This window comes from Arachis ipaensis, chromosome B9 (genome assembly GCF_059453495.1).
Source record: "Arachis ipaensis isolate K30076 ecotype BB chromosome B9, ASM5945349v1, whole genome shotgun sequence".
NCBI lineage: Eukaryota > Viridiplantae > Streptophyta > Magnoliopsida > Fabales > Fabaceae > Arachis > Arachis ipaensis.
Genome location: NC_142444.1, coordinates 67,278,196 through 67,290,162, shown reverse-complemented (window position 1 = coordinate 67,290,162; position 11,967 = coordinate 67,278,196). Strand labels below are relative to the sequence as shown.

At 41.0% G+C, this 11,967-nt stretch overlaps 1 non-coding gene across 1 annotated transcript; it reads left to right on the top strand.

Annotated features, from left to right (window-relative positions):
* Window positions 1-10,502: 10,502 nt before the first annotated feature.
* Window positions 10,503-10,610, top strand: LOC148544945 (small nucleolar RNA R71). The gene has a single exon (XR_015901277.1). It is a non-coding gene; the product is annotated as a small nucleolar RNA R71 (small nucleolar RNA).
* The last annotated feature ends 1,357 nt before the right edge of the window (window positions 10,611-11,967 follow it).

Sequence of the window (11,967 nt, the reverse complement as noted above, 5' to 3'; positions counted from 1 at the left end):
CAATGAAAGGGTACAGTTACACATTTTCTATGAAGGTCTTTCTTATGAATCAAAGAAGGCAGTGGACCACTCATCTGGGGGATCTGTGAACAAGAAAAAGACCATTGAAGAAGCCATAGATGTCATTGAGACTGTAGCTGAGAATGACTACTTCTATGCTTCTGAAAGAGGCAACACTAGAGGAGTAATGGAGCTAAATAACGTGGATGTATTGCTGGCCCAGAACAAGCTGATTACCAAGCAGTTGGCTGACCTTACCAAGAAGATGGAGAGGAACCAAGTAGCAGCAATCACCACCTCATCAGCAACCCAAGAAGGAGTGAATGCAGAAGCAGAGGGTGATCAGGAACAAGCCAACTACATTGGAAACTCACCTAGGCAGACCCATGATCCATACTCCAAAACTTACAATCCTGGTTGGAGGAACCACCCAAACTTTGGGTAGGGAAATCAACAAGATCAAGGCCAAGATCAGAGACGTCACAACCCCAACAACAATGCAGCTCACCAACATTCCACACAGAGATCATATCAGCACCCACCTAACAACACCTCTCAACATTCATATCAAAACCAAAATGGCCATTCTCATCCCTCCAACTCCAACTCACCATCATCTGAAGATAGACTCTCAAGGATTGAGACCCTAATTGAAGGCATATGTAAGGAACTCCAAGAGAACAAGGTGTTCAAGGAGGAGGTGCGAGCTAATATCAAAAATCAGGGAGACACCATTAAGAGGCTAGAATTTCAAGTGGGATACCTCTTTGAGAAGATTCCCAAACCTACTGACAGCTTTCCAAGTGACACAGAGAAAAACCCAAGAGGTGAAGCAAAGAAAGTAAGATGGGAAGACTGCAAGATGGTCACTATAAGTGATAAGGGGACTGAGGAAGAGATGAACAAACCCTTCGAACATTCTGGAAATACTTCAGCAGAGAAGTAGGAAGAGGGTCACCAAGAAACCAAAATTACACAGAAGGAGATGCTGAAACTCTATGCACCTTTTCCCCAAAGACTCAAGGGTGGTGTGGAAAAGAGAATATACTCAAAGTTTCTTGATATGTTTGCATCTCTCCATGTAAACATACCATTCATCAAGGCTCTCCAACAAATATCCTCATACATTAAGTATATGAAAGAGCTGCTGACCAGGAAAAGCTCACTCAAAGGAGGGCAAACAATAGTGATGAATAAGGAGTACAATGCTCTTATCCAACCAGAGTTGCCTACAAAAAGGAAGGACCCAGGGAGTTTTCACATCCCCTGTGCCATAGGAGAAACAATGTTTGACAAAGGACTCTGTGACCTGGGAGCAAGCATCTACTTAATGCCTTTATCCCTTATGAAGAAGCTGCAGATCAATGAGCTAATGCCCACATACGTAGTCATCAGACTGGCTGACAAAACTCAAAAACAAGCAGTAGGAGTGGCTAAAAACGTGTTGGTAAAGGTTGGGAACTACTTCCTTCCCCCAGACTTTGTCATATTGGAAATGGAAGAGAGTCACCTTCACCCAATCATATTGGGAAGACCATTCCTAGCTACACCCAGAGCGCTCATAGATGTGGAGCGAGGAGAGCTAATACTGAGGATACATGACGAACAACTTGCATTCAATGTCTTCAAACCCTCACAAGAAGTAGATCAAGAAAGCAAGGAACCAAGGGGAGAGCACGACAAAGCACTGGTGGAAGAAACAAGCATTGAAGCACAAGCTATACACCTGGGAACCCCTTTGGTTGATGAACAAGACAGTCAGCAGTTGTCACAGCAAAAGGAAAACCAGGAGGAACCTAAACCACCAGAGTCATATGAGACCAGCAACAAAATTTTCTTGGAAAAAAAGGTCACAAAGAGCAGGGCAACATCAAAAGGAACAAAGAAGAAGGCACCAAGGAGGTGGAGGAACAAGAAGATCCCTACAGAGGACTTCTCTCCAGGGGATAAAGTGATCTCAGCTTATTTCCCAGTTATCCCACCTCATCTCCCCACCATCCCATCTCAGCTACCTAAAGTTTTCACCATCAACAGGATTCTCTCATTGGAACATGTGGAGATCCTTGATGAAGCCAATGGAGATAGATTTACCGCGAGGGGGGAAGATTTAAAGCATTACCAACCACCCTAACAAAGTCAGAATGTCAAGCTAGTGACGCTAAAGAAGCACTTCAAGGGAGGCAACCCATGTTTTATATGCTTTTAAGTAGTTAATAATGCAAGGTTCATGAATTCCAATTCAACTCTGACATATACTTGAATGAATCCTTTTATGCAGCACATAGTGAAGAACAAGTTTGGTGTTCAAGGCATACTAAGAGAGCATAAATGCAATTCATATCATGTCACTCTTAGAGCCTTGAACAAAACTTTGTACACCACATGACCACAAACTAAGTTTGGTGTCACCAATGTTGTATACATGGACAATTAAATAGTCAGTTGATTTGCATTCATGAATAGCACTTAGTTAGTTAGACACAAAAAACTTTAAAAAGCAGTTATCCCAATTTTTTTAAATTTTGCCGCCACTTTCCACAATTTCATTAATCACATTTCTTTTGTTTTGTAGGAAAATTGATGGGACAATTGAAGGAGGAAGGATTCGGCCACTTCAAAAGAAGAGGACTATACATGTGTCTTCAAGGGGAATGCATTGGGAAATGTTGCCATGCAACATTGAAAGAATAACACGCTTGGAAATCGAACCAACCTCATCATAAAGTTGATGATCCTTGTGCTCATCCCATGCTAAACCCCATCTGTTCATCATACACCCACTCCATCAATCCACACCTTTCATTCACTCACCACCTCCCTATATAAGTGGTTCTTATTCCGTACCCCATTCACACTCCAATTCCCATTCTCTGTACTTCCTACTTTCGGCACCCAACTCCTCTTACCCCATCAAAAGCACTATCACCCACTCCTTTAACTACACCCTATCCAAACCCAATCGAATTTTACCAGCAACTCATACTCCTCACCACCTTTACATACCAACTCTTATTCATGGCATCGTCAAGCTCTAAAAGAAGAAAGGGGAAGGAGCCTATGGAGCAACTCCCTTTCGATGAGAAAAAATTTAGAACCTTTCACCATGCATTACAATTCGGGTGAATGGTTGATAAGGAGATCATATATGAGCTAGGCTTTCAAGTCAGAAAAATTGAGTGCCCCGAAATCACAAAGAAGGTGGAAAAGAGGAGATGGGAGCTCCTCACTGATCCGGTCATAAAAGTAAACGTAACTCTTGTAAGAGAGTTTTATGCAAATGCAGTCAGGTATGATAAGGCCAATGAATCCTATATAAGCTTTGTAAGAGGGGTGACCTTGGATTTCAGTCCCATGAGCGTCATGAGGACGTTGAAACTACAAACCATACCATTTGCAGAAGAAAGCTATCACTCCAAAATAGATAGCAGTCCCAACTATGACCATATTGTGTAAGATATTTGCGTACAAGGAGCTGATTAGGTATCAGACCCTCAAGGGAAGCCCAAGTTCATCAAGAGAGGGGACCTCACCCCTGAAGCAAAGGGGTGGTTCGAAATTGTAAGGAGATCCATCCTCCCTGCCGGGAATAACTCAGAGGTGAATCTTAAGAGAGCAACAATGGTGCAATGTATACTCAAAGGGGGAGAGATCAAGGTTCATGAACTCATAGCCCAAGGCATTAGGAAGATGGCTGAGAAAAGCGATTCTGGAGGAAGGTTGGGCTACCCCAGAACTATTTTCCATCTGTGTGACAAGGCTGGGGTGGTGTTCGAGGATGAGAACCCCGAGTGGATAAAAGTGGGCATCCCAATTGTTCGACGGATGCATGCTGTTGCATCTCCCCTACCTCAACGAAATCCAAGAAAGAGGCCAGCCCAGCAAGTGGTAGAAGGACAGAACCTAGAGAAGTAAGCCCCTCTAGACATGTGGTACACGGAATCGTGATTACACTTTAATTATGTAAAATTCATCGCTCTTTCTTTCCCTGGTAATGGCGCCAAAAACATGATGCCAAGACCACGGTTCACAACTCCGTGTAACTAGCCAGCAAGTGCACTGGGTCGTCCAAGTAATACCTTACGTGAGTAAGGGTCGAATCCCACGGAGATTGTTGGTATGAAGTAAGCTATGGACACCTTGCAAATCTCAGTTAGGCAGATATAAATTGATAATGGTGTTTTCGAATAATAATTAATAGAATAGGGATAGAAATACTTATGTAAATCATTGGTGAGAATTTCAGATAAGCGAATGGAGATGCTTTCGTTCCTCTGAGCCTCTGCTTTCCTGCTATCTTCATCCAATCAGTCTTACTCCTTTCCATGGCTGGCTTTATGCAAGGGCATCACCGTTGTCAGTGGCTACATCCCCTCCTCTCAGTGAAAAATATGCTCACATGCTCTGTCACAGCACGGCTAATCATCTGTCGGTTCTCGATCATGCTGAAATAGGATTCACCCTCCTTTTGCGTCTGTCACTAACGCCCAGCACTCGCGAGTTTAAAGCTCGTCACAGTCATTCAATCATTGAATCCTACTCGGAATACCACAGACAAGGTTTAGACTTTCCGGATTCTCTTGAATGCCGCCATCATTCTAGCTTACACCACGAAGATTCCGATTAAGAGATCTAAGAGATATTCATTCTAGCTTATTTCATGTAGAACGGAAGTGTTTGTCAGGCACGTGTTCATAGGGGAGAATGGTGATGAGCGTCACACATAATCATCACCTTCATCACGTTCTTGGGTGCGAATGGATATCTTAGAAGTGAAATAAGATGAATTGAATAGAAAATAGTAGTACTTTGCATTAATCTTTGAGGAACAGCAGAGCTCCACACCTTAATCTATGGAGTGTAGAAACTCTACCGTTGAAAATACATAAGTGAGAGTCCAGGCATGGCCGAATGGCCAGCCCCTTTGATCTAAGAACCAGGCATCCAAAGATGGTCAAAAGATTCAAAGATGGTTCAAAAGATGCCTAATACAATAGTAAAAGGTCCTATTTATAATAAACTAGCTACTAGGGTTTACATGAGTAAGTAATTGATGCATAAATCCACTTCCGGGGCCCACTTGGTGTGTGCTTGGGCTGAGCTTGAGTGTTGCACGTGTAGAGGTCCTTCTTGGAGTTGAACGCCAGCTTTTGTGCCAGTTTGGGCGTTCAACTCTGGTTTTGGCTCCTTTTCTGGCGCTGGACGCCAGATTTGGGCAGAAAGCTGGCGTTGAACGGCGGTTTACATCGTCTATTCTTGGCCAAAGTATGGACTATTATATATTGCGGGAAAGCCCTGGATGTCTACTTTCCAACGCAATTGGATGCGTGCCATTTCGAGTTCTGTAGCTCCAGAAAATCCATTTTGAGTGCAGGGAGGTCAGAATCCAACAACATCAGCAGTCCTTCTTCAACCTCTGAATCTGATTTCTGCTCAAGTCCCTCAATTTCAGCCAAAAAATACTTGAAATCATAGAAAAATACACAAACTCATAGTAAAGTCCAGAAATGTGAATTTAACATAAAAACTAATGAAAACATCCCTAAAAGTAACTAGATTCTACTAAAAACATACTAAAAACAATGTCAAAAAGCGTATAAATTATCCGCTCATCACAACACCAAACTTAAATTGTTGCTTGTCCCCAAGCAACTGAAAATCAAATAGGGTAAAAAGAAGAGAATATACTACAAATTCCAAACTATCAATGAAACAGAGCTTCAATCATATGAGCGGGACTTATAGCTTTTTGCCTCTTGAATAGTTTTGGCATCTCACTTTATCCATTGAGGTTCAGAATGATTGGCATCTATAGGAACTTCAGATTTCGAATAGTGTTATTGACTCTCCTAGTTCAGTATGATGATTCTTGAACACAGCTTCTTTATGAGTCTTGGCCGTGGCTCTAAGCACTTTGTTTTCCAGTATTACCACCGGATACATAAATGCCACAGACACATAATTGGGTGAACCTTTTCAGATTGTGACTCAGCTTTGCTAGAGTCCCCAATTAGAGGTGTCCAGAGTTCTTAAGCACACTCTTTTTTTGCTTTGGACCTTAACTTTAACCGCTCAGTCTCAAGTTTTCACTTGACACCTACACGCCACAAGCACATGGTTAGGGACAGCTTGGTTTAGCCGCTTAGACCAGGATTTTATTCCTTTAGGCCCTCCTATCCACTGATGCTCAAAGCCTTGGGATCCTTTTTATTTTCCTTGCCTTTTGGTTTTAAGGGTTATTGGCTTTTTCTGCTTGCTTTTTCTCTTTTTTTTTCTATTTTTTTTTCTGCAAGCTTTGTTCTTTGCTGCTTTTTCTTGCTTCAAGAATCATTTTTATGATTTTTCAGATTATCAAATAACATGTCTCCTAGTCATCATTCTTTCAAGAGCCAACATATTTAACATTCTTAAACAACAACTTCAAAAGACATATGCACTGTTCAAGCATACATTCAGAAAACAAGAAGCATTGTCACCACATCAATATAATTAAGCTAAGTTCAAGGATAAATTCGAAACTCATGTACTTCTTGTTCTTTTGAATTAAAACATTTTTTATTTAAGAGAGGTGATGGATTCATAGGACATTTATAACTTTAAGACAAAGTTACTAACTACTAATGATCATGTAATGAAGACACAAACATAGATAAGCACATAACATAGAAAACGAAAAACAGAGAAAGCAAGAACAAGGAATGAATCCACCTTAGTGATGGTGGCGTTTCCTTCTTGAGGAACCAATGATGTCCTTGAGCTCTTCTATGTCTCTTCCTTGTCTTTGTTGCTCCTCCCTCATTGCTTTTTTGATCTTCTCTTATTTCATAAAGCATGATGGAGTGCTCTTGATGTTCCACCCTTAGTTGTCCCATATTGGAACTCAATTCTCCTAGGGAGGTGTTGATTTGCTCCCAATAGTTTTGTGGAGAAAAGTGCATTTGAGGCATCTCTGGGATCTCATGGTGATGAGCTTCATACGCCTCTTGAGCTCCATGAATGGGCTCTCTTGCTTGCTCCATCTTTTTCTTAGTGATGGGCTTGTCCTCTTTAATGAGGATATCTCCCTCTATGTCAATCCCAGCTGAATTGCATAGGTGGCAAATGAGGTGAGGAAAGGCTAACCTTGCCATGGTGGAGGACTTGTCAGCCACCTTGTAGAGTTCTTGAGGTATAATCTCATAAACTTCCACCTCTTCTCCAATCATGATACTATGGATCATGATGGCCCGGTCTATAGTAACTTCAGACCGGTTGCTAGTGGGAATGATTGAGCATTGAATGAACTCCAACCATCCTCTAGCTATAGGCTTGAGGTCCAATCTTCTTAGTTGAACCGGCTTGCCTTTGGAGTCAATCTTCCATTGAGCTCCTTCTACACATATGTCCATAAGGACTTGGTCCAACCTATGATCAAAGTTGACTCTCCTTGTGTAGGGGCATGCGTTCTCTTCCATGTTTGGCAAGTTGAACGCCAACCTCACATTTTCCGGACTAAAATCCAAGTATTTCCCCCGAACCATTGTAACATAGTTCTTTGGATCCGGGTTCTTACTTTGATCATGGTTCTTGGTGATCCATGCATTAGCATAGAACTCTTGAACCATTAGGATGCCGACTTGTTGGATGGGATTTGTTAGAACTTCCCAACTTCTTCTTTGAATTTCATGTCGGATCTCCGGATACTCATTTCTTTTGAGTTTGAAAGGGACCTCAGGGATCACCTTCTTCTTGGCCACAACATCATAGAAGTGGTCTTGATGGGCTTTGGAGATGAACCTTTCCATCTCCCATGACTCAGATGTGGAAGCTTTTGTCTTCCCTTTCCCCTTTCTAGAGGATTCTCCGGTCTTAGGTGCCATCAATGGTTATGAAAAAAAAAAAGCTTATGCTTTTACCACACCAAACTTAGAATATTGCTCGCCCTCGAGCAAGAGGAGAAAGAATAGATGAAGAAGAAGAAGAAATGGAGGAGAGGGAGAAAGTGATGTAGTTCGGCCAAGAAGGGTGTAGAGGGGTTGTGTTGTGTGAATTTGATGAAGAATGGAGGGCTTTATATAGGGAAGGGAGGGGGGGTTAAGGTTCGGCCATATGGGTGGGTTTGGGTGGGAAATTGGTTTTGAATTTTGAAGGTAGGTGGAGTTTATGAGGTAGGTTTATGGGTAAGAGTGGATGGATGTGAGTGGTGAAGAGGTAACGGGGAAGAGAGTTTGAGGTGATTGGTGAAGGGTTTTTGGGGAAGAGTGTTTATGGGGTTGTGTGAAAGAGAGTGGTGAGAAGAAGTGAGTGGAGGTAGGTGGGGATCCTGTGGGGTCCACAGGTCCTGAGTGGATCCTGTGGGGTCCACAGATCCTGAGATGATCCTGTGGGGTCCACAGATCCTGGGGTGTCAAGGATTTGCATCCCTGCACCAATTAGGCATGTAAAATGCCTTTGCACACAACTCTGGGCGTTCAGCGCCAGGTTGGTGGCCATTTTGGGCGTTCAACGCCCATTTGTGTGCCATTTCTGGCGTTGAACGCTAGAACCATGCCTGTTCTGGCGTTCAGCGCCCAGAAGCTGCCCATTTTGGGCGTTCAGCGCCAGCACCATGCTCTGTTCTGGCGCTGAACGCCAGACAGATGCTCCTCCAGGGTGTGATTTTTCTTCTGCTGTTTTTGATTCTGTTTTCAATTTTTATATTTATTTTGTGACTCCACATGATCATGAACCTAAAAAGACATATAACTAAGGAAAATATAGTTAGATAAATAAAAATTGGGTTGCCTCCCAACAAGCACTTCTTTAATGTCAATAGCTTGACAGTGGGCTCTCATGGAGCCTCACAGATGTGCAGAGCTTTGTTGAGACTCTCCAACACCAAACTTAGAGTTTGGATATGGGAGTTCAACACCAAACTTAGAGTTTGGTTGTGGCCTCCCAACACCAAACTTAGAGTTTAACTGTGGGGGCTTTGGTTGACTCTGCTTTGAGAGAAGCTTTTCATGCTTCCTCTCCATAGTTGCAGAGGGAGATCCTTGAGTTTTAAACACAAGGGAGTCCTCATTCCATTGAAGGACTAGTTCACCTCTGTCAACATCAATCACAGCTCTTGCTGTGGCCAGGAAAGGTCTTCCTAGGATGATAGATTCATCCTCTTCCTTTCCAGTATCCAGGACTATGAAATCAGCAGGGATGTAAAGGACTTCAACCTTTACTAACACGTCCTCTACTTGTCCATAAGCCTGTTTTCTTGAACTGTCTGCCATCTCTAATGAGATTTTAGCAGCTTGCACCCCATAGATTCCCAGTTTCTCTATTACAGAGAGGGGCATGAGGTTTATTCCTGAACCAAGGTCACATAGAGCCTTAAAGATCATGGTGCCTATGGTACAGGGTATTATGAACTTTCCAGGATCCTGTCTCTTCTGAGGCAATGTCAGTTGATCCAGATCACTTAGTTCATTGATGAACAAGGGAGGTTCAACTTCCCAAGTATCAATGCCAAATAATTTGGCATTCAGCTTCATGATTGCACCAAGAAACTTGGCAGTTTGCTCTTCAGTAACATCCTCATTCTCTTCAGAAGAAGAATACTCATCAGAGCTCATGAAGGGCATAAGGAGGTTCAATGGAATCTCTATGGTCTCTAGATGAGTCTCAGATTCCTTTGGTTCCTCAGAGGGAAGCTCCTTATTGGTCACTGGACGTCCCAGGAGGTCTTCCTCCTTGGGATTCACGTCCTCCTCTCCCTCATTGGGTTCGGCCATTTTGCTTATGTCAATGGCCTTGCACTCTCCTTTTGGGTTCTCTTCTGTATTTCTTGGGAGAGTACTGGGAGGGATTTCAGTGATCCTTTTACTCAGCTGGCCCACTTGTGCTTCCAAATTTCTAATGGAAGACCTTGTTTCATTCATGAAACTTACAGTGGCCTTAGATAGATCAGAGACTAAGTTTGCTAAATTAGAAGTATTTTGTTCAGAGTTCTCTGTCTATTGCTGAGTGGATGATGGAAAAGGTTTATTATTGTTAAACCTGTTTCTTCCACCATTATTAAAGCCTTGTTGAGGCTTTTGATCCTTCCATGAGAAATTTGGATGATTTCTCCATGATGAGTTATAGGTGTTTCCATAAGGTTCACCTAAGTAATTCACCTCTGCTATTGCAGGGTTCTCAGGATCATAAGCTTCTTCTTCATGAGAAGCCTCTTGAGTACTGTTGGATGCAGCTTGCACTCCATGCAGACTCTGAGAGATCATATTGACTTGCTGAGTCAATATTTTATTCTGAGCCAATATGGCATTCAGAGTATCAACTTCAAGAACTCCCTTCTTCATAGGCGTCCCATTACTCACAGGATTCCTTTCAGAAGCGTACATGAACTGGTTATTAGCAACCATGTCAATGAGTTCTTGAGCTTCTGCAGGCGTTTTCTTTAGGTGAATGGATCCATCTGCAGAAGTGTCCAGTGACATCTTTGATAGCTCAGATAAACCATCATAGAATATATCCAGGATGGTCCATTCTGAAAGCATGTCAGAAGGACACTTTTTGGTCAACTATTTGTATCTTTCCCAAACTTCATAGAGGGATTCACCTTCTTTCTGTCTGAAGGTTTGAACATCAGCTCTAAGCTTGCTCAGCTTTTGAGGAGGAAAGTACTTGGCTAAGAAAGCCGTGACCAGCTTATCCCAAGAGTTCAGGCTGTCTTTGGGTTGAGAATCCAACCATAATCTAGCTCTGTCTCTTACAGCAAAAGGGAAAAGCATGAGCCTGTAGACTTCAGGATCTACTCCATTAGTCTTAACAGTATCACATATCTGCAAGAATTCAGTTAAGAACTGAAAAGGATCTTCAGATGGAAGTCCATGAAACTTACAATTCTGCTGCATCAGAGAAACTAATTGAGGTTTCAGCTCAAAGTTGTTTGCTCCAATGGCAGGAATGGAGATGCTTCTTCCATGTAAATTGGAATTAGGTGCAGTAAAGTCACCAAGCATCTTCCTTACATTATTATTATTTTCGGCTGCCATCTCCTCTTCCTGTTTGAAAATTTCTGAAAGGTTATCTCTGGATTGTTGTATTTTAGCTTCTCTTAATTTTTTCTTCAGAGTCCTTTCAGGTTCTTGATCTGCTTCAACAAGAATATTCTTGTCCTTGCTCCTGCTCATATGACAAAGAAGAGGGCACAGAAAAATAATAATAATAATAATAGAGATCCTTTATACCACAGTATAGGAATCCCTTTGTGAGTGGAAGAAAAAAGGGAGAGACAAAGAATGTAATATAATGGAAGAAACACAACTGTGAGGAGGGTTGAGATGTGAGATGAGATGTTAGTAGATGAATAAATAAATAGAATAAGATGGGAGAGGGAAAATTTTTCGAAAAATATTTTTGAAAAAGAGTTAGTGATTTTCGAAAATGGTTTTTTAAAAAAAAAATGTTAGTGTTTTTCGAAAAATTTTTAAAATAAAAAATAAAAATAAGAATAATTAGTTAATTAAAAAGAAATTTTTGAAAAAGAGGGAAGATATTTTTGAAAATTAGAGAGAGAGAGTTAGTTAGGTAGTTTTGAAAAAGTTAAGAAACAAACAAAAAGTTAGTTAGTTAGTTGAAACAAATTTTGAAAAGATAAGAAGTTAGGAGGTTAGAAAAGATATTTTGAAACCAACTTTTTGAAAAAGGTAAGATAAGAAGATATTTTAGAAATTAGTTTTGAAAAATATTTGATTTTTAAAATCTCAATTAATGACTTGATTCATAAGAAGTCACAAGATATGATTCTAGAACTTAAAGTTTGAATCTTTCTTAACAAGCAAGTAACAAACTTCAAATTTTTGAATCAAAACATTAATTATTATTGTTATTTTCGAAAATTTGATATAAAAATAAGAAAAATGTTTTTGAAAAATATTTTTGGAATTTTCGAAAATAACTAAGAAGTTTGAAAAAGATTTGATTTTTGAAAAAGATTTTGAAAAAGATAAAATT